Here is a 22,249-nt window from a genome sequence, read left to right on the forward strand (position 1 = left end):
CCCTCTATTTAAGTTTTTAAAAATATTTAGATATCTGAATTTCTTATGTTATTCTGTCATGTCTATCCTGTATAAAATTTGTACATGTTCTGGGCTCTCCTGTTCTATAGATCCTTTTGCATGTCCTGTTAGCACACATTGTTTTAATTATTGTAGCCTCATATTACATTTTAATTACTGTTAGATAAAGGTCTCCTCCCAAATTCCACTTGCTTATTTTATGCATTTTAGATGTTTATGAAGTGTGAAAACTTAACAATGGAGATTTGACTGGAATTAATGTTCAGATTTATTTGGGGAAGGATAAGGATTTTTTTTTTTTAATTGTCAGTGTATGAGATCATAGGTAAATTCATGTAATGCCTGAGAGTGAAAATTGGTAAAGTTTTCATAGAGTAAGGGCATGTATGGTACATGGCACACACTAAATGTGTAAGTATTTAATGTTGATCTTATAATAACGTGTTCTTTAACTTAGCAGTTCCTTATCAGAAATATAGAAGGAAATAGTCATGACTTCACATAAATACAGCTATGAGAATGTTCTTCATAGTATGACTTACAATACTAAAATGTTAGAAATAATGTAAATATCTAACAACAGAGGATTATTTAACAGGACTATGGCGTATTATTACTGTGGAGTACTGTGTAGCCATTAAAATTGTGTAAAAGTTCAAGATAAGGAAAATCGTTCACTCTATATATTATGAACTGGAAAACGTTTACAAAGGAATATATAAAGTTTAATCCATTTTCTGTATTAAAAGTATACTCCAGGAGCACAGGGAAACCTTTTGAGGGTGATGGGTGTCTTAGTTGTAGCCATAGTCTCAGAGGTGCTTACCCATATGAAAACTACTTAAAGTGTACCTTCTAATTTATTATTGTTAATTAACACATTAAAACTTTAAAACATTCTTGTTCTGTTAAAATGTAATAAGCTCAAGGAAAACTATTGAGTTTATTACTTCAAAAATGAAACCAATAGAATATATGCACATATAGAGATTTATTTTAAGAAACTGGGTCATAGAATTGTTGAGGCTGGCAAGTCTGAAATTTGTGAGAGTGGCTAGTAAGCTGGAAATCCTGGCAGGAGTGTGTGTTGCAGTCTTGAGTTCAAAGGCATTCTAAAGGCAGAATTTCTTTAAAGGACCTCAGTCTTTTCTTTTGAGGCCTTCAGCTGATTGGATAAAGCCTGCCCACACTGTTGAGAGTAATCTGTCCTCAGAGTCTATGGACTTGGGTGTTAATCTCATCTAAAAATACCTTCACACTGGTCATTGTAGCCTAGTCAAGGTAACACATCAAATTAACCATCATACTGTATCAGAGTGATTTTAGCAGTGACAGGAAGTTCAGTTGAAATGGTTTAAATCCTATGGGAATGTATTAGCTTACATAAGCAGTGGTCCAGAGACTGTGCAGGCAGGGTTAGTTGATTCACTAGTGGCTTAGGGATGTCATCAAAGGCTCAAGTTATACCATCCACAGTGTCTGTTTCATTCTCACTGTAGGATAGGGGGAAGAGGTGATTGATTGTTCCTCTCTGGTAAGGGGGAAGCCTGGCTTCCCATGGCTTTCTAAAGTCCATGAAGGGTTCTCTCTCAGGGGCCTTCCTCAGTGCCTCAGTGGGCCCAAATCTGTGCTGTGCCTGCAAATCTGTGAACCACTTCCCCACGCAGGAGGGTTATTAAGAATCTACTTAGGGGCGCCCTGGCGGCTAGGTTAAGTGCTTGCTTTCAGCTCAGGTCACAATCCTGGAGTCCTGGCGTCAAGCCCTGCTGTGAGCCTGTGTTGGGCTCCCTGCTCAGCAGGGAGCTTACTTCTCCCTCTCCTGCCCTTCCCCCCATGCATTCTCTCTCTCTCTCAAATAAATAAGAATCTTAAAAAAAAAAATACTTACCATAAAATGTGCTGTAATTAGAATATGATTAAAAGAAAAGAAACTTAAGAAAAGTACCAGTTTTGGCACTTGGGATTTGTTAGGAGGGAGGAGATAGCTGAGTCAGACAGAAGCTGGATCTTGGCCTCACATGTGATCTGAAGACACTGCAATATAATAGAAGATCAAGAAATACCTACTCTGTCATGCAAGAAAAAGTTACTCAAACTTTTTTCTGTTTAAGTTACTCTATGTCTCTAGGACAGGTGGGAATTGGCAGCCAAAATGCTGAGTCATAAAGTTAATGGAATTACTGACTTTTTAATTTAGGATATGGAAAGTTGCATTGATATCCTATTTTAATGTTCTGACTTCTGTGTTTTATTTTAGTGAATGTAGTAATTATTTCCTGACTGCTGCTTCTATCACTGGGCTTGTTTAGTAGGGTTTATGTTCATTTCACTCTTAAGTTTTTCAGGTACCAGACTTTTAATTTGGGGATTTGGGGTCATTTTTGTGTACAGTGGGATTTTTCTAACAAATGCTGTATAATCATAAGATTTTTCCATTATTACAGATATTTGGGGTAACAGGAATTGAATGAGTTTGTACTTCTCGACAGCTTTTTGTGGTTATTTGTTTCTGGTTATAATAAGTTTTCTGAAAGTGAATTGGAATTTTATAGTATGTTCTAGACTTAATAGAACCAGTAAACTTTAAAGTTCCAAAGTTCAGATTCTTTTACCACCTCGTATTATTTCTGCTGCAGCCACTTGGCCACCCTGATTCCCTTCACTGACAAGTCTACACACTTTTACTCTTTATTTTAAAAGCTGTTCCCTTTCTCCCAGCATATTCAGTTGCATAAGAAAGCCTTGATTGGCATGCTCTCCCTAAAATGCTTTGTGATTATATTTGTCCCAGAATGTAATTGAGGTCGCACAGACTTATTGTCCATCCAGCTCTCACAGCAGAAGCTGCATTAAATGATGTCAGTTTAGGGGTGCCTCCGTGGCTCAGTAGGTTGATCTCAGGGTCCTGGGATCAAGCCCTGCATCAGGCTCTCTGCTCAGTAGGGAGCCTGCTTCTCTGCTCTCTCTGCCTGCCTCTCTGTCTACTTGTGATCTCTCTTTCAGTCAAATAAATAAATAAAATCTTAAAAAAAAATGATGGCAGTTTAATGGAGCACTCATGATTAAGGTAAATAGAAGTTGCTTAAACATAACAAAGATACTTTTAAGGGGGTGATAATTATAGCTGTAGGTAAAACAGGTTGTAGATAACATTTTAAAAAAGCAAGGCAACTTTAGGAAAGATTAAGCCTTACCGGGAAGTTACAAATGATAAAGTTATAAATTAAAGTAATCTGAAAGTCCCAAAGAGCAGTTGATGTGCTAGTCTTCAGAAATGGTAATTTTGACTGTGTGAATGCTAGACATTCCTTTTTGAGGTAGATTCAAAAAAAATTATGAAAACATCACTAAAAAGGTAAAGTGAAGGGGTGCTTGGGTAGCTTAGTCTGCTCAGGTCTTGATCTCAGGGTTGTGAGTTCAAGCCCCCTGCCTTGGGCTCCATGCTGGGCTGAAGCCTACTTAAAAAAAAAAAAGTAGAGCCAAATATATTTTTTTGAAAATTATTATTTAAGGGACGCCTGGGTGGCTCAGTTGGTTAAGCAGCTGCCTTCGGCTCAGGTCATGATCCCAGTGCCCTGGGATCGAGTCCCACATCAGGCTCCTTGCTCCGCAGGGAGCCTGCTTCTCCCTCTGACTGCCTGCCACTCTGTCTGCCTGTGCTCGCTCTCGCTCTCTCTCTCTCTCTCTGACAAATAAATAAATAAATAAAATCTTAAAAAAAAAAAAAGAAAATTAATTTAACATATTTGAAAGATGAAGTAGTGTTTTATTTAGTAAAATAATAATGATGATAATGATGCTTACTGTGGGCAAGGCACTATCCTAAGCAGTTTATAAAGATTTCATTTAATCCTCATAAAAAATCTCTGAGGAAGAGAGAAGGAAATGAGATACAGGAAAAGTCAGAACCACTTTCTGATGTACACAATACCTGGTATATGAAAAATAGTGACTAGAAATACTTCTTTTCAAGCAGATAGTCATTTCAGTTTGTTTGATTTTAGTAGGATGAGGGAAATTAACTGTTGTGTATCATAGTATACCTGTGGGGAAAGTTATTAGGAATACAGATATCGAGGCCAGGTACATACCTGTTTCCTCCCATTCCCAGTTGTGGCATTAAATGGATTTCTCCTCTTTCTGGTTCTATTACTTTCACATGGTGGGTGCGTGTTTCCTAATCCAGCTCGCTGTCACTGGTAGTGGCCTTGGAGGCCTGAAATGAGGAATGGAGAACCTCAGATGACGAGCCAGGAGCTCTCAGGTTTTCAGAGTTGGAAGCTTCGGGCCAAATCCAGATAAATATCTCTGGATTTGAGGTATTTGGTTTCAGGCTCTCACAAAGTCTCTCTTCTGCCATTTCAGAATTGATCTATTTCTCTTTTGATTGCTACTGATTGCCACTCCCAGCTGCAACTTCTTGTAATGTATAACATGTATATATCCGGTTTTTTTGTTTTCTATCACTAATACCAATGAGAATGAGGGGAACGGGTTTCTGCCTTCTGTGTCAATACCCACACACCAGCCCCTTAACCCAAACACATTTTTCTGTCTCTTTGGCCTGTGGGAAATGTGAGCTACAAAAGTGACTTTTGAGTAAATAAAAATGCTGAAATAAGATTGTCTGGATACTTTCAGAGAGATTACTTAAATATTTGTCGAGTACCTGTCATCTACCATGCGTTGTTCTAGGTGCTAGGAATAGGCAGTAAATTAGATAGACAAGATTCCTATCTTACAGTGCTTAAGTTCTAGTTGAGTAAGACGCAGGCAGTCTTGGATATTCTACCATAAGAACTGAGGATTGGGGTTAGGCTGGGGCGGATTTAACAGAATAGGGGAATGAAGAAGATGCTTTTCACTGCTCCAGCTTGAACAGAATGACAGAATCAAAAGAGAGGGGAGCAATGTCCCCCATCTACTCCAGTGATGCTCTGTGGCTGGGATGCTGGGGTTAGGTTAATAATTTCCTCCTGTTAAAGCAGGAAATGTTGTCTGGCAATTACAGATTAAAGGCAGAGATGACCAGAAGAAGAAATATTTTTGCTTTCTTTTTCTTTCTTCGCATATTTGAGGCAGAAATGTTTTTGATTTTTATATAAATGTCTTGAAAATTTATACATTACGAATTGAGTCTGTATGATTCTTTTACTTGTTTTAAGAACAATGCACTTTAGGTGCCTGGGTGCGTGTTAGCTAAATGGCTGCCTTTGTGGCTCAGGTCATGATCCCAGCGTCCTGGGATCAAGCCCTGAATGGGGCTCCCTGCTCAACGGAGAGCCTGCTTCTCCCTTTCTCTCTGCCTGCTGCTCTGCCTATTTATGCTCTCTATCTCTGTGTCAAATAAATAAATTAAATCTTTTAAAAAAGAAAGAAAACAAGGCACTTCTTGCAGTCCTTAGTTTTATAGTGAGAACTGTTAAATCATCTCCATAAACTTTCCTTCCCTGATTATTTCTGATGTTATACAACTGATACTTTATTTTTGATTATACATTTTCGGAAAGTAAAGATACTTGGAGTCATAATTAATGGCTTTTGCCAGTCAACTCCTACCTCTTGATATTTGTCCTTCAGTCCTAGCTGTCTGCCCTAACCTTCAACCTTAATCACTTTTCTTTTAAAAAGATTTTATTTATTTGACAGGGAGAGCGATTACAAGTAGGTGGAAAGGCAGGCAGAGAGAGGGGGAAAGCAGGCTCTCTGCTGAGCAGAGAGCCCGATGTATGGCTCAATTCCAGGACCCTGAGATCATGACCTGAGCCGAAGGCAGAGGTGTAACCCACTGAGCCTCCCAAGTGCCCCTTGATCACTTTTTTGATACTAAACTTGCTTGAGAAAAATCACTGAAGTGTAAGGGTTTTCTTCCTCCCTAGGTTTTGGTTTATATTACTAGGACTTCAAGGCTCCTTAGACAACCCTTAGCTTCTTCTTTAAGTCTTCATAGCAAAGCTGATTCCTTCATGTTCCTAGCATCTTGGTTGCTTGTTATTTCTTCTGCATTTCATCCATTTCACTTTTCTGCTCCTTTCTTTCAGCACTAAACTTACTTAGATCTCTTCTATCTTGAACAAAACAAAAAATTATTTTTTGATAGGAGTCTACTATGACTCCATTACTCTGTCTTGTTCCTTTCCTTTATTGCCAGACTTTCGGAAAGAATAATCAGCAATTGCTGTCTGTACTTCCTTTTTCATTCACAAAGTGGGTCTGAATTTTCCTACCACTTTATTAAGATAAGGTCACTAAAGATCTCTTGCCAGCCAGTGGTAATTTTTCAGTTTTTTCTTTATGTGGGCAGCGTTTATTACATTGATTTGCTTCTTGAATGTCTTCTTGGCTTGTATGAAAAATTCTAGTCAGATTTGCTTTTCTTTGTGGCTTCATAGTCTTAATTGTTGGCCCTTTCTTTGCCTTATCCTTAAATGTTGGTATTCCTCGGGGTTATGTCCTTGGTGGTCTTCTCTCTTATTCCAAATACTCTTGTTGGCTAAGGTTGTTACCATCACTGACTGTGCTATTACCTTGTAAAAATATTTCTACACCTGAGCTCCAGATAGTTACAGGCTATTCAGTTGATATCTCCATATTGACATTTCTCAAGCATTTCTCAAACTGAGCGTGCCTCCTGTACCCATCACCCTGCTTGTTCCTAGCCCTAATTTTAAGCCCAACTTAAAATATTCCTTCTTGATTCCCTAATCGGGATACCAGCTGCATTTTAGGCCTAGCAATTGAAGTATTGTAGTGTTATTTTATTTACTTAATGTCTGCAGTGCTACCTTATTAGGCTCTTGATGTCAGCAGCTCTTAGTCATCTTTGTACTTCTAAACAATAAACTTCTGTTGACTGTTTTATTGAAAAATGTCTCAGATAAAATTATAAAATGATTGAGATCATATAAAGAGCTTACATAAAATATGTAACTAAAAAATAAATTACGATTTACAAATGGAAACTTGTAGTTTCTCATTCATATTCACTATTTCTGTTCAGGCATTACTGATTTATTAGCCTTGAACAGGTAGAATCAAAGTTAAGGTAGATGATTTCTAGAATGGATAATTGAAAGTAGATTGGTCTTTCACAATCTTTCTTGAATAGTTTTCCCTATTAGGAATAATCTTACTGTGTAAGAATTTTAAAACATTTTTATAAATTGTGCTAGATGTGATTTTTTTTTAGAGAGAGAGAGAGTGAGAGCGTTATGAGCTGGGCAGGGGAGGAACAGAGGGAGAGGGGGAGAATCTTATGCAGGCTCCACGCCCTGTAGGGAGTGGGGCGTGGGTTGGATCTCCAGACCCGGAAGTGCCCCACCAATTATTTTAAATAATACTTTATCTAAAACACCCCAAGGTGCATGTGCCTTGGTGGCTCAGTCAGTTAAGCCTGAAGTCTTGATTTTAGCTCAGGTGATGATCTCAGGGTCGTGGGATCCAGCCTACTGTCAGGCTCTACTCTCCGCAAGGAGTCAGTATCTGCCTCTCTCTCTCTCTCATTCTCTCTCTATCTCCACCCTCAACTCCCTCACCCTTCCCCTACTTGTAGATACTCTCACTCTCTTTTAAATAAATTAAATAAATAGATAGAGAAATCTTTTTTTTTTAAAGATTTTATTTATTTATTTGACAGACAGAGATCACAAGTAGGCAGAGAGGCAGGCGGAGAGAGAGGAGGAAGCAGGTTCCCTGCTGAGCAGAGAGCCCAATGCGGGGCTCGATCCTAGGACCCTGGAATCATGACCTGAGCCGAAGGCAGAGGCTTTAACCCACTGAACCACCCAGGCGCCCCTAGATATATCTTTTTTAAAAAAAAAGATCCTCTCCTCCTCTCCTGTACACATTCTCTCTAAAATAAAATAAAAAATAATATATTACATAATATATTAATATTTTGTAAGTATTTTATTTAAAATACAAAATATATTATCTATAAAAATAAATAAACAAAAATAAAATTTCCTCAAGTACTATCATTTCAGCATGTAATGAGTATTTAAAATTTATTGAAATATTTTACATGTTTTTGTACCATCTTCAAAATCCATGGTACATCTCGTCTCATTGAGTTTAGCCACGTTTCAGTTGCACCATAGGCACTTGTGACTGAGGCCTTTGAATGGACAACATGTTCTAGAATATAGCTTGATATTGGCTTTACTTTGGGGTTGATACAGTATTTGACATGTTTTGGTGTCTCCTACCACCAGTTTTTTTTTTTGTTTTGTTTTTGTTTTAATTTATTTGAGAGAGAGACAGTGAGAGAGAACATGAGCGAGGAGAAGGTCAGAGGGAGAAGCAGACTCCTCATGGAGCTGGGAGCCCGATGTGGGACTCGATCTCGGGACTCCAGGATCATGACCTGAGCCGAAGGCAGTCGTCCAACCAACTGAGCCACCCAGGCGCCCTCCTACCACCAGTTTACCCTAATTCTTAATGCCTTATTTCCTGTAACAGATGTGGGCTTTTTGTTTTTGAGGCTCTACCTTTTACCTATTCATGTAGCTGTAGAGCTAACTCCACTCCCAGCTCCTTAGGGGCACACCACTGGCCAATTACAGTAAGGTTTTCCTGTCCATGAGATTGAGACTTAGTCCTCAGATTTCATGCATAGAGTGGGGTCCTCTTGCCTGTGAGGTATAAGCCTGAGAGCAAGAAGGAGCTGTTGTTACAACCACCACCTTGTGACAGTCTGGGTTCTACATATAGAGCTAGCACTGAGGGGTAGATAGGGAACCTAGACTTCTGCCATCTGACTGTGAGAGCTCTGTTTCATTCTGTACCTGAAACAGAGAATGTTTAGAAGATTGATAAATTGTCTTTTTTGTTCAGGTCAGTGTGCATTGGCTTGTAGGTATGAATTAGGGAGGTCCATCTTAAAATGGCCTGTGGTCTTAGAATGCCCTAGTAGCACAGGGTTGTTCTGGGATTGATCAGAGGGTTTCTGCCAATTATAATTCAGGTCAAGTTGTGATTCCCAGGTCTCAGGCCTCAGATTCTTCACTTGACTTCTTATAAAGGGTTATTCTAGATCTGGTGTGGCAGACATTTAAGGATTTAATCTAATTACTATGAACAGCAATGACTCAACTATCTATTCAGTGAAAGTGATCAGAAGTGCAAGTAAAATATAATTTAGCCCCCCCAATTTATTTGTTCTTCTTATTGCATTTTATTGCTTTGCCTTTGAGTGTAGAGCTTATTGTGATTAGCTTTTACTGAATTTAAAATCTCTTATATTCAAGGTCTTTTAACTTTTAATAAATTTTTTATTTTTTTTAAGATTTTATTTATTTATTTGACAGAGAGAGACACAGTGAAAGGGGGAACATAAGCGGGGGAAGTGGAAGAGGGAGAAGCAGGCCTCCTGTGGAGCAGGGAGCCCGATGTGGGGCTCAATCCCAGGACCCTGAGATCATGACCCAAGCCGAAGGCAGATGCTCAACGGCTGAGCCACCCAGGCGCCCCTATTTTTTAAATATTTTCTTGAAAATAAAGTTCTGTAATAAGCATAAAAGTAAAAATGATTTTATCCTAATCATTGAAATAATATAAATACATATAAAGAAAAAATTTCCTTTTTTTTTCTTGCTACTTCCCAATCCAGGGTTAATAGCATGTTACATATCCTTCAAGACGCTTTGTGCTTAAAAATGAAAATAGAAATAATAGAAAAATATGTATAAATTGAGAGAGAGTCAAACAGTGAAGCAGGGATACAGGGAATTCAAGTTTTGGTAGTCTGAGAGAGACTGTGAGAGACACAGGGAAAGAGAGACAAAGAGGCACAGAAAATCTCACAGGCACAGAGAATCTAACATCCCCATGCACAGAACACTCTCACTGTCTTAAAAATTTATCCTTGTGTTCCATCTGTTTATAGCCACCTTTTGAAACTCTGGCAAATACTAATTTTTTTTTACTGTCTCCATAGTTTTACCTTTTCCATAACATCATTATAATTGGAAACATATGGTAGGTAGCCTTTTCAGATTGTCTACTTTCACTTAGTAATCTATATTTAAGTTTGCTCCATGTATTTTTCATAGTTTCACACCTCACTTCCTTTTTAATGATAATTAAAATTCCATTGTATGGTTGTACTACATTTATTTTTCCATTCGTCCACTGAAAGACATACTGGTTGTTTCCAAGTTTTGAATAATTATGAGTAAAGCTGCTGTAAACATTCACATGCATGTTTCTGTTTGAATCCAAGTTTTCAGTTTCTTTGATTAAATACCAAGGATTGGTATTAATCCAACGATTGCTGGATCATGTAGTAAGAGTATATTTGGTTTTTGAAAAACTTTCAAACTGTTTTTTTTTTTTCAAGAGAGAGAAGAAAATTCATTAGGTAACAGAAAACTAAATAGATTCTACAAAACAAAAAAATGATGTCTTCCTGTGAAATAATTACCACCCAAAAAAGACTGGGAAATGACATCTCACAGGAACACCACTTGACACTAATAATTACAATCGGATTTAGTAGTCACAAATTCTGTTAGTGCTTGTTTGTCTGGGAAACTCTTGATCTCTCCTTCGATTCTGAATGGTGCTCTTCCTAGATAGAGTCTTCTTGGATGCAGATTTTTTTCCATTCTTTTTTTTTTTAATTCAGTGAATTAACATCTGTTACTAGTTTCATAGGTAGAGTTCAGTGATTCATCAGTTGGGTATAACACCCAGTGCTCATCACATCAAGTACCCTCCTTGATTTCCATCTCAGTTATCTCATCTCCCTCCCGATTTCCCCTCCAGCAACCCTTGTTTGTTTCCTATAGTGGAAAGTCTCTTATGGTTTGTCTCCATCTCTGATTTCATCTTGTTTTATTTTTCCCTCCCTTCCCCTATGATCTTCTCTTTTGTTTCTTAATATCCACATTTGTCCAGAAAACAGTATGGAGTTTCCTCCCAAAATGAAAAACTGAGCTACCCGATGAGCCAGCAACTGCACTGCTTGGTATTTATTTACCCAAAGGATGCACAGAGATTAGAAGGGGCACGGGCGCCCCAGTGTTGAGAGCAGCATCCTCCCCAATAGCTGAACTATGGAAAGAGCCCAAATACCCATCGACAGACGAATGGCTAAGAAGATGTGTTACGCATAGTGTGTGTGTGTGTGTGTGTGTGTATACAGATTATGGAGTATTCCTCAGCCATCAAAAAAATGAAATCTGCCATTTATGATCAAAATTTTCTTCCCATTCAGGGCATTGAATAGATCATGCCACTCCTTTCTGGCCTGCCACGTGTCTGTGGAGAGATCTGTTCCTTCCATTTTCATGTTCATTGCATCAAGTGTTTCCTGTCTCAGTTACTGCATTTTTCATTTCTGATTTTTTTTTTTTTAACTTTTATCTCTGTGGTAAGGGCGTCCCTGAAGTTCTTTTCTTCATCCCAGCAAGTATCCTTAGGATTGCTTTAAGTTCTCCATCAGGTGTTTTACTGCCTCGCTTAGATCTCTGGCCATGGCTTTCTCTCGTTCTTTCATTTGGGATGAATTTTTCTGGCATTTTGTCTGACTCTCTGCCTTCTGGGTGCAAGAAAAGTTCATTTGTTTCCCCACTTTGGAGAGCAAGGGCTTTATGAAGCCGAGGGTATGTAGTGCCTGGTATCTGGCACCTGAGCAAGCGTCTGTGCGTGCGTCTCATGACTGCTGCTGGGGTTTGGCTGCTCTGGCCTTCAGGCCAGTCATCAGCACAGGCTCTCCTGGCCGGCTGTGGACAGTGGTGGTCCCTGGCTGGAATGTGGCGAGTTTGCACTAGGTGTGCTCTGCTTTGCTTGTGAAATGGGACCTGATGCTACTCAGCTAGAATTGCAGCCCCGCAGAACACTTTAGTCAGGATGCCGTATGTGCGGGTGCTTGTGCTGCTCTTCTGGGCCGGGGGCCTGCCACTCTGGGACTGAGGCAAGCTTGACGGAGAAGGACAGCGGGGCCAGAGCGCCAGAGTGTGGGACTTGGCATCAGCAAGTTAAGCGGCCCATGTTCTTGCTGTGCTGCTTACCACCTCAGGTGACTCTGTGGTCATGGAGGAAAATGGCACTCTCCATTGTCCCTGGAGAGCAGTCGGCTTTTGAGGAAGGTTCTCTGAGAAGAACAAATCATCTCCCCCTGATGTGTCCCAGGGCTTTTCCAGGTTGCTCTTTCCAGGCCATATGCTCCTGGCTTGCTGGCCTTCCTCCTGACCAGGAGCAGCGCAGTTGTCCTGTGGGTTCTATCCCAGTCGAGCCTGCTGACTTCTCAGATTCTAGCCGTCGGGGATATGATGTGGGCAGGGGTCTGTGCTGCTCTTCTGGGGGAGGGTCTCACTGCGCTGGGGCTGAGGTGAGCTTGACCTGGAAAGACAATCTCACCAGAGTGCAGGGAATTGGGGTTTGTTGGAAGCAAGTGAGGCAGCCTCTGTTGTCTCCTGCTGGTGCATCTGTGTTTCTGCTGAAGGGAGGGGAGAGAAATGGCGCCAGCCCTCTTCTGTGTGTCCACTGAGGCCTCTCCAGGAATACTACCTCTCCAGCTCCTCCAGGAAGGGCTCTTCAGATGGCTTTTCCCATGCCCTCTGCCTCCGGGGTGTTTGCCTGCCTTCTCTCTGGGAGCAGGACAGCACCCTCAGGGCTCTAGGCCAGCCCAGCCCATCGACCTTTCAGACTCCAGGCTTGAAGCCCCGCTGGCTGAAAAAACTCAAAAAAACTCACCCCCTCTTTTTCCCAGAAAATGACTTTGGGGAAATGTTCTCCCTGTAGGTTCCCCTCTGTGCTCCTCTGACTCTCTTGCTTACTCTGTCTCTTTATGTCTCTCTCTCTCTCTCTCTCATTTCCTCCACCAAGGGTCTTCCTCCTCCACAGCAGTCATGATCCCTTTCTCCTCCAAACCATACCTCTGCCCTTCCTGCCCCCTTCGACGAGGCGGCTTCTCTCCGTTTAGTTGTAGAGTTTGTTCTGTCAGTCTTCAGGTGTATTTCTGGGGTACTTAGGATGACTTGATAGTTACCTCTTTGTGTTTCACCGACAAGACCAGCCTAGGGTTCTCCTATTCTGCTGCTATTTTAGCTCCTCCTCAAACTCTTCAGAAGTGAGCTGTATGATTTTGTGTTTCCGCAAGAAATGAATGAGAGTTTTGTTGTTCCATAGCCTCATTAGCCTTTAGTGTAGTCATTGTTTGGGATTTTGGCCTTTGTAATAGGTATGTATGGAACCCATTGTTGTTTCAGTTTACCATTCTTTAATGAGATATGATGTTGAGAATCTTTTCATATGCTTATGTGCCATCTGTGTGTGGGTATTTTTCTTTCTTTTTTTTTTTTCTTGATGAAGTATCTGTACACATTTTTTGCCCATTTTTTAATTGGTCTGTTTTTTTATTATTGAGTTTAATGACTTTTTTGTACATGTTTTATACTAGTCCTTTATCAGAAATGCCTCTTCCTATGAATTGTAGAATTACTCTGTCAGTATTCATAAAATAACCTGTTAGGATTTAATTGGGATTGTGATAAATACATAGATATGACTGTGAAGAAATGACATCTTGACAATCTTATGTCTTCTGTGCATGTACATGGAATATCTCCATTGATAAAGATTTCTGTGTCTTACATTGAAGTTTGTAGTTTTTCTTATGTAGATCATGTACATATTTTATTAGACTTATAACTTAAGTATTTAATTATTTTTGTTCCTAATGTGAATCGTATAATGTTTTTAATTGAAAATCTCCGTTCATAGCTGGAATATAAGAAAGGTGCTAACCTTGTACATCACTTTTACATCTTGCAACCTTGTTATAATTGCTTATTAGTTTCAGGACTTTTTTTGGTGACTCTTTGGGATTTTCTGTGTATACAGTCATGTAATTTGTGAGCAAAGACATTTTATTTTTTCATTTCTAATAGTGTATACCTTGTATTTCCTTTTCTTGTCTCACTGCATTAGCTAGGTCTTATAGTACTGCCTCAAATAGAAGTGATAAGAGGGGCTATCCTTGGCTCGTTCTTTCTTGGTGGGAGATCTCTCACTGTTAACTATGATGTTAGCTCTAGGTTTTTGTAGATACTCTTTCATAGAAGTTCTCTATTTTTGGTTTGCTGAGTTTTGGTTCTTTTAAATCAAGAATGAGTGCTGAATTTGGTCAGATGTTATTCCTGCCTCTCTTGCTATGATCATACGAATTTTTTTTTCTTATTAGCCTTGATGGTATGGTTACATTAATGGATTTTTGAATGATGAACCTGGCTTGCATATCTGAACTAAATTCCACTTGGTCATGGTATAAATATTTTTTCACACATTGTTGAATTCTATTTGCTTAAATTTGGTGAGGATTTTTTTTTAAACTTTTATTTCTTTGAGAGAGATCGGGAGAATGATTTTGGGGTGGGGACAGTGAGAGAAGTAGACTCCTCACAGAGCAGGGAGCCCAAGGGACTTGATCCCAGGAAAGGTCAGAAAATAGCAGCGTAACAGGAAAGTAAAAATCACCCATCTGCTCACACAGAGATAAACTCCTCTTAGAATTTTGATATTGGACATTTTTCTAATTCTGTGTATGTATGTAAGTTCCTACCAAAGTGAAAGTTTACTTGGCCTGCTGTATTATAAAAATACTATAACATATGATTTTATTAATGTTTAAATACAATATAAGGAAAAATAATATGCAATAGAATGAGCTTTTTAAAAATGCAGGTTGTCAGGACACCTGGGTGGCTCAGGCATTAAGCATCTGTCTTCAGCTCAGGTCATGATCCTGGGGTCCTGGGATCAAGCCCCGCATTGGGCTCCCTGCTTAGCAGGAAGCCTGCTTTTCCCTACTTGTGTTCCTCTCTCTCACTCTGTCTGTCTGTCTCTTTCTCTCTCTCTCTGTCAAATAAATAAATAAAATCTTAAAAAAAAAAATGCAGGTTGTGAGATGCCTGGCTGGCTCAGTCAGTAGAGCATGCAACTTTTGATCTTGGGATTATGGGTTTGGGCCCCACATTACATGTACAAACTACTTAAAAATAAAATCTTTAGGGCGCCTGGGTGGCTCAGTGGGTTAAGCCTCTGCTCTTGGCTCAGGTCATGATCTCAGGGTCCTGGGATTGAGGCCCACATTGGGCTCTCTGCTCAGTGGGGAGCCTACTTCCCCCTCTCTGTCAAATAAATAAATAAAATCTTAAAAAATAAAATCTTTAAAAATAAATAAAAATTAAAATGTGGGTTGTGACCTACTAAATTGATTACATGACACAGTTTGAAACATTTGAAACGATTGGAAACATTGACTTTGAAACATTGCCTAAAACTATATAAATATAAACCTTGATAAAAATAAAACCAAAGTTAAAATACAGGAACAATATATTGATTAATTCAGGATAATTTGAAAGCCTGTTAAATTTTTTATTTATTTTTGTTTTGGACATTTAAAACAATATTATTGGGGTACCTGGGTAGCTCAGTGGGTTAAAGCCTCTGCCTTCAGCTCAGGTCATGATTGCAGAGTCCTGGGATTGAAGTACTCAAACATACTTAAAATAAAACGGGATACTGAACCCCAGTATTACCATTTCTCACATTTAACTGTTACCACATTATACTAGTCTTGTTTTATCCTTCCCTACTTGTTTTTATTTTGCTTGACTGTTTTTAAGTAATTCCCAGGCATCATATTGTGAACATAATCTGTCTATAATAATGAAATTGTGTTTATGTTAGAAAGAGGCCTTATACCTAACAAAATACACAGTTTTATAATATTATCTAACAGTCAGTGTTTACATTTACCCAGTTATCTTATAAATATTTTTATAGGAGCTTTGTTTGACTATGGATGCAAACAAGATCTATATTGTATGTGGTTAATTATCATTTTAGGTCTCCTAGAATCTGTGGTATCTTCTCTTGCTTTTTTGACGTTTCATTCCACTTACTCATTGAAGAATAAGCCACATTTTGGATTTGGCTAAATGCTTCCTTTTAGTGTTTTTAGCTTGTTCTAACTCACATATTTCCTATGAATGGTAATTAGAGCTAGAAGCTTCTTTAGATATAATCCAGTTGTTTGGCAGTTATACTTCAAAGATGATTCTAGAAGCCATTATCTCTTGTGGTTTTTATGGGCAGAGATTTGGGAGCATCTGGGCTGGGCAGTTTTGTTTGGCTCAAGTTGTCTCATGAGTTCGCCATGATATGTTGATCAAGGCTGTAGTCAAAAAAAGAAGGCTTGACTGAGTTGGACAATCACCTTCCTCACATGGCTGGCAGGTTGTAGTTCCATTACTCGTGGGATGTCTCAGTTCCTTACATTGGCCTTTTTAAGAGAAACTCTTACTTATTTTTTTATTTTAAGTAGGCTCCACATGCAACACGGGCTTGGACTCATGACCCTGAGATCCAGAGTCGCACACTCTATTGACTGAGCCAGACTGCTGCCCCTACCATAGATGATTTTAATTTAAAAGAACAGGGTTTCTTTTTTTTTTTTATCTTTTTTTTTTTTAAGATTTTATTTATTTATTTGACAGAGAGAGATCACTAGTAGGCAGAGAGGCAGGCAGAGAGAGTGAGGAGGAAGCAGGCTCCCTGCGGAGCAGAGAGCCCGATGCGGGACTCGATCCCAGGATCCTGAGATCATGACCTGAGCCGAATGCAGTGGCTTAACCCACTGAGCCACCCAGGCGCCCTGTTTTTTTTATCTTAAACTTGTCTTTATTTTATACTAAAAATCTTGATTCCAAGATATTAATGTAGACCTACAATATACATAAAATAATTTTAAGATAACAGTATTACTATTAATTACTAAAAAGACTACTAACTGAAGTTTTAGATTTCATAGTGTTTCTTTTTATACTTAGAATATACCCCACTGGGGATGGTTAGTCAAAATACTATGATATAGACCATGTGCAGCCAGTTTGATACACATTTAGGTTCATCTGTTTCCAATTTTTAGGCATTTATTTTTTTACCCTTTTGGTTTAATGATATATATTAATCATGTAAAATATTATGTGATTCCAGACTCAAAACTTTATAATAAATAGGCCACATGCAGAATAGTCCCACTTCATTTCTCTTGTTTTTGCTTTCTCCCTTACCTATGGGCAACTGGATTTTATTTTTGAAAAGTTCAATTCATCGTTTAGTTCCTATATATTCACCCTCCCCTCTGTATATAAGAGCAGCATAATAATAAATGCTGTATTGTGTATCCTGAAGATTACTCCCTGTCAGTAGAGATTGTCGTCATCCCTTTTTATGGCTGTACAGTACTCCACTGTGTGGATGTGCCGGTGTATTCACTCAGCCTCCTACTAATAGACATTTGCATTGTTTTCAGTATGTTACTGTTAGAAGTAATGCTGAGGTGGGTGGCTGGGTGGCTCAGCTGGTTAAGCGTCTGCCTTCGGCTGGGGTCACAATCCCAGGGTCCTGGGATTCAGCTCTGTGTTGGGCTCCCTGCCCAGTGGGGAGTCTGCTTATCCCCTCTCCCTGCTGGTGCTGTCGCGCTCTCACTCTCTTAAATAAATAAATAAAATCTTTTTAAAAAAGAATGGTGCATTGAATAGCTCTGTGCCTGCATCATTTTGTATTTTTGTCAGTGAATTTTGGGACAGGTTCCCTAGAATTGGGCTTAAGTCAAAGGGAAATGCTAAATGTGATTAAACTTGATATTGCCAAATTCTTAGCAGTGTATGAGGGTTTCTCACAGCTTCTGCAGTAGAGTGTTGTGTCATTCTTCTGGATTATTGTCAGTTTGTTATTGTGGTGAAGTTTCAGTTTGAAAAATAAATTTTTTATGAGTAAGGTTAAGCATCTTTCCATTGATTTAATGGCAGTTTACTGTCCTTTCCTGCTCTCCTCCCGCCCACCATCCCATGAGTTTTCTATGTTTTGCCCACTTTTCTGTAAGGTTGTTAATCTTTTTCTTTCCACCTTATAGGGACGTTTTATGATGGATATTATTTAGTTATCTGGAATGTAAGTTTCAAATGAATATTTGCCAGTTTGTTTTACTCTTCTAAATTTGTAGTGTTTTTAGCCATGCATTAGATTTTTTTTTATAAGATTTTATTTACTTATTTGACAGAGATCACAAGTAGGCAGAGAGGCAGGTGGAGAGAGAGGAGGAAGCAGGCTCCTCGCTGAGCAGAGAGCCTGATGCGGGGCTCCATCCCAGGACCTGAGATCGTGACCTGAGCCGAAGGCAGAGGCTTTAACCCACTGTGCCACCCAGGCGCCCCATTAGATTTTTATTTTTACCTAGTGACATTATTGAAGTGTTTTCTTCTTATTTTTGCTTGATTTGATTCATAGTTAGGAAAGTTTTCCTCGATCTGAGGCTATGAAGAAATTCATGTGTGTGTGTGTGTGTGTGTTTTAAGATGTTATTTATTTATTTGACTGAGAGATCACAAGCAGATAGAGAAGCAGGCGGGGGGACGGGAAGCAGGCTCCCAACTGAGCAGAGAGCCCAATGTGGGACTCGATCCCAGGACCCTGGGATCATGACCTGAGCTGAAGGCCTAGGTCTAAACCACTGAGCCACCTGTGCCCCCAAATTCATGTTTTTTAAAAAACTGTTTTCATGACTTTATTTTTTTATGTTTTGTATGTTGTGAGAAACAGATCAGTTTTATCTGTTTCTGCCTCTTCAGTTCCTCAAATATTGCTAGTTAATCAGTCCATCTTTTGTCCCATTGACTTGCTATGCCATCTTTATATTAAAGTTCTGTACATGCTTGGACTTATTTCTGGATTTGTTTTATTTCATGTTAACTTAGCAATATTACACTTTTTAGTTATAGACCTTAATACCTGGTAGAGCCTCATGCCTAGATCCCCTTTTCTCTTTTAGGTGTTTTCATTGCTCTTCTTTCTTTATTTTTCTATGTGGTTATAACATGGACTTCATGTTTAATTTTAGGGAAAAAAATCTGTATTTAAAAAAAATTGAGCTGTGAGGGCACCTGGGGGCTTTGTTAGTTAAGTATCTGACTCTTGGTTTCAGCCCAAGTCATGATCTTGGGGTCGTGAGATTGAGCAAGCCCTGCTTGGGGCTCTGCACTCAGCGCAGTCTGCTTGAGTTTTGCTTGCTCTCCCTTTCTGTGCCCCTCTCCCTGCTTGAGTTTTCTCTCTCTCTCTCTCCCCCCCTTTTTTTTAATAAATAGATAAAATCTTAAATAAATAAGTAGAAATTGAGCTTGTGTTTAATTTATAAATTATTTAGGGGAAAATTTTTGACATCTTTATCAGGTTGAGCCTTCCTAAGAATTTATGCATTTTTTTGTGTAAAGTTTTTTGTCTTCTTAGTTTATCTTTGAAGAATTTGTTACATTTCTAAGTTTAAAAAAATCTCTTAGTAGAAATGGTGTCTTCCCTTTTGTCTTTTAATTGGTAGTTATGTTAATGACTACTGATTTTTTTCTGCTGTTTTTCTAAATTGTGATACTGTTTTTAATAATTTTTTTATTGAATGTTTATGTCTTTTGGGGAACAAAAGATCATATTATCTGCATAGAGAGATAATTTTAGCTCTCTTATTTCAGTTCTTATACCTCTAATGCAGTTCTAATAGAAATAGAATGCAAGCCATTCTGTTTTATTTTAAAATAATCTCTTAGCTGCATTTTAAAAAATCAATTGCTAATTCAAGTATTTTTACTTAATCCAGTATATCTAATAGATCAGTATACTCAATACAAAAGTTATTGGGGTATTTTGTATTCTTTTTTTGTTGCTGTAGGAAGTCTTTGAAATCTAATGTATACGTCATACTTCCAGAACATTGGTCTGGCCACAGTTGAAGTATCAATAGCTGGTGTGGCTTTGTTGCACTGTGTAGACTCTAAGTACTTTCTCGTTATTTAATGCCATCAAAGATAGATCTATCAAGTAACTATTATTTTATAATCTACTTACTTTAACTCAATATGAGTAATACATTTCCACATTAATATTATACCTCTGCAGTGATTTTTCAAAGTGCATGGTATGGTATAGATGTACCATAATAACCAGGTTTTTTGTTTGCTTTTTGTTTTGCTTTTAAATATTTAATTCTGCATTGCTTTTAGTGAACATGCTTATAGCTAAATCTTTGCAATCTTTATTTCCTTATGCTAAATATCTATTAATGTACTTGCTATGTAAAAGGATATGTCATTTTTAAAGCTTTCATGTATATTGCCTGATTTTTTTTTTTTTAAAGATTTTTATTTATTTATTTGACAGAGAGAGATCACAAGTAGGCAGAGAGGCAGGCAGAGAGAGAGAGGGGAGAAAGCAGGCTCCCTGCTGAGCAGAGATCCCAATGCAGGACTCGATCCCAGGACCCTGAGATCATGACCTGAGCCGAAGGCAGCGGCTTAACCCACTGAGCCATCCAGGCGCCTGCCTGATTTTAATCCTAATTTTAATCTTCTGATTTACTAGCACTCTATAACATTATCTGTTTACCTTACACACAGTAAAGGTTGTTACTACTGTGTATTTATTGTCTGTCTTTTTGAAATCTTTTCCCTTTAGTTAAAAGTATTATATTACTTTGTATATTTTGATTAATAGTGGGAGTTTTCATGTATTTTGTACAAAAATATCATTTGCACATTGACAGTTCATTTTATTTCTCATTTTCTCTTGTGGGATTGATCTTCTTTTGTACTGATTTTTAAGACTTTGTCTTATATTAAGGATATTAACCCATTTTGTAGCAAATGTGTTTCTCTGCTTTATCATTTACTTTTCCCTCTCTTCCATATTGTTTACTTATATATGTTTTATTCTAAATTTTTATTTAATAAAATTTCTTTGTTTTTAATGGGGTTTTGTTTTGTTTTTGTTATAACTCCCCATCTTCCTAAGGTGTCACACATTTGTCCCATTAACCAGTTTGCCTCTTTATTTTCACTGATAGTTGCTTTCATAATTATTAGATGTATATTTAGGCTCTGTTTTCTGGTATATATCATGTTATACTTTCATATTTGTCCCTATAGGTCATACTAATCTTTGGTAGGTTAATTTTCAGAAACATTTTAGCTGGTACTGGTACTTTGGTTCTTGTTTAAGGTGAACTTTAGAATTATTTTGTGAAGTATTTATTCTCTCAGTAAAAGAAAATAGAAGCAAATCCTTGATTTTCTTATTGTTTTATAGTTTGGTATTTAATGAATTTGTATAGTTCTTGTTAAAGTTTATTCCTAATCCTTTGTAGTAATTTTTTTTTCCTTTTGTGGAGTTATTTAAATTTTATTTTCTAATGAGTTGTTAATTGCATAGATGAAGTTTTTTGCTTTTTATATATGATTTTCTCTAACCCAGGTACTCTCTTTATTCTGTTGGATTTCAAGGAAAATAGTCATCTTTATCAATAATTATATTTTTCTCTATTTCAGTGTTCATACATTGTCTTTAATTTTATTTACTAACAATAATTTTGCTTAACGTTTAGAGCAGTTACTAGTAATGAATGTTTTTGTCATGTTTTACTGGCATTTTACTCTTCATTAAGACTTGTTGATTTGAGAGAGATACCATTATAAACTTAAAAAATAATTTTTAAATTACAGTTAGTTAACATACAAGTGTTTCAAGTGTTAGTTTCAGGTGTGGAATTTAGTGATTGAACACTTGTATATAACACCCAGTGCTCATCACAAGTACACTTTTTAATCCCCAACTTTTAAGAATCATTCCAAGTTTACTGTGAGTGAGATGTTTGTTTTTAATTAGGAACTGATTGTTAGCTTTCTTCAGATGACTTTTTTGACATATAAATAGGTTTTTTCTTTGATAGATATGTTGAATTTTGTTAGTTTTTCCATTCTTGAATTGGTAAATTAAACTTAGTTGATTGGAATATTTTTGGATACAGCTTTGGTTTCAGTTTGTATGAGCTTCAGTTAGGATTTTTGAATCACGATTGTTGTGTATGTACTATGTGTGATTTTAGGTTTGGGTAGCAAGTTTAAGCTGGTCTTATAAAATAGAGTTGCAGTTTGTGTGCTTTCAAATGCTTTGGAGCTGTATAAACAGAATGAAATTATATGTTTTTTGAAGGTTTAATAGAAATCATCTAAAGTCCCAACTGGGCCCAGAGTCTCTCTTTTTTTTTTAATTAAACACAATTGTTTTAACACTTTTAGAATTTTCTTTGATGAACTACACTGATTTTATTAAACTTCTGCTGAGAGACAGTTTGTTCAATATATAAAACAGTTAAGAACTTATTTTACATGAA

At 37.8% G+C, this 22,249-nt stretch overlaps 1 protein-coding gene across 2 annotated transcripts in view; it reads left to right on the forward strand.

Annotated features, from left to right (window-relative positions):
* Positions 1–22,249, forward strand: part of CDK13 (cyclin dependent kinase 13) — a 119,804-nt gene that overhangs the window by 53,111 nt on the left and 44,444 nt on the right. The gene's annotated exons all lie outside the window — the stretch shown is intronic.

Source organism: Mustela putorius, unplaced genomic scaffold, assembly GCF_011764305.1.
Source record: "Mustela putorius furo isolate JIRA1106 unplaced genomic scaffold, ASM1176430v1.1 tig00003845_pilon_pilon_pilon, whole genome shotgun sequence".
Taxonomy (NCBI): domain Eukaryota; kingdom Metazoa; phylum Chordata; class Mammalia; order Carnivora; family Mustelidae; genus Mustela; species Mustela putorius.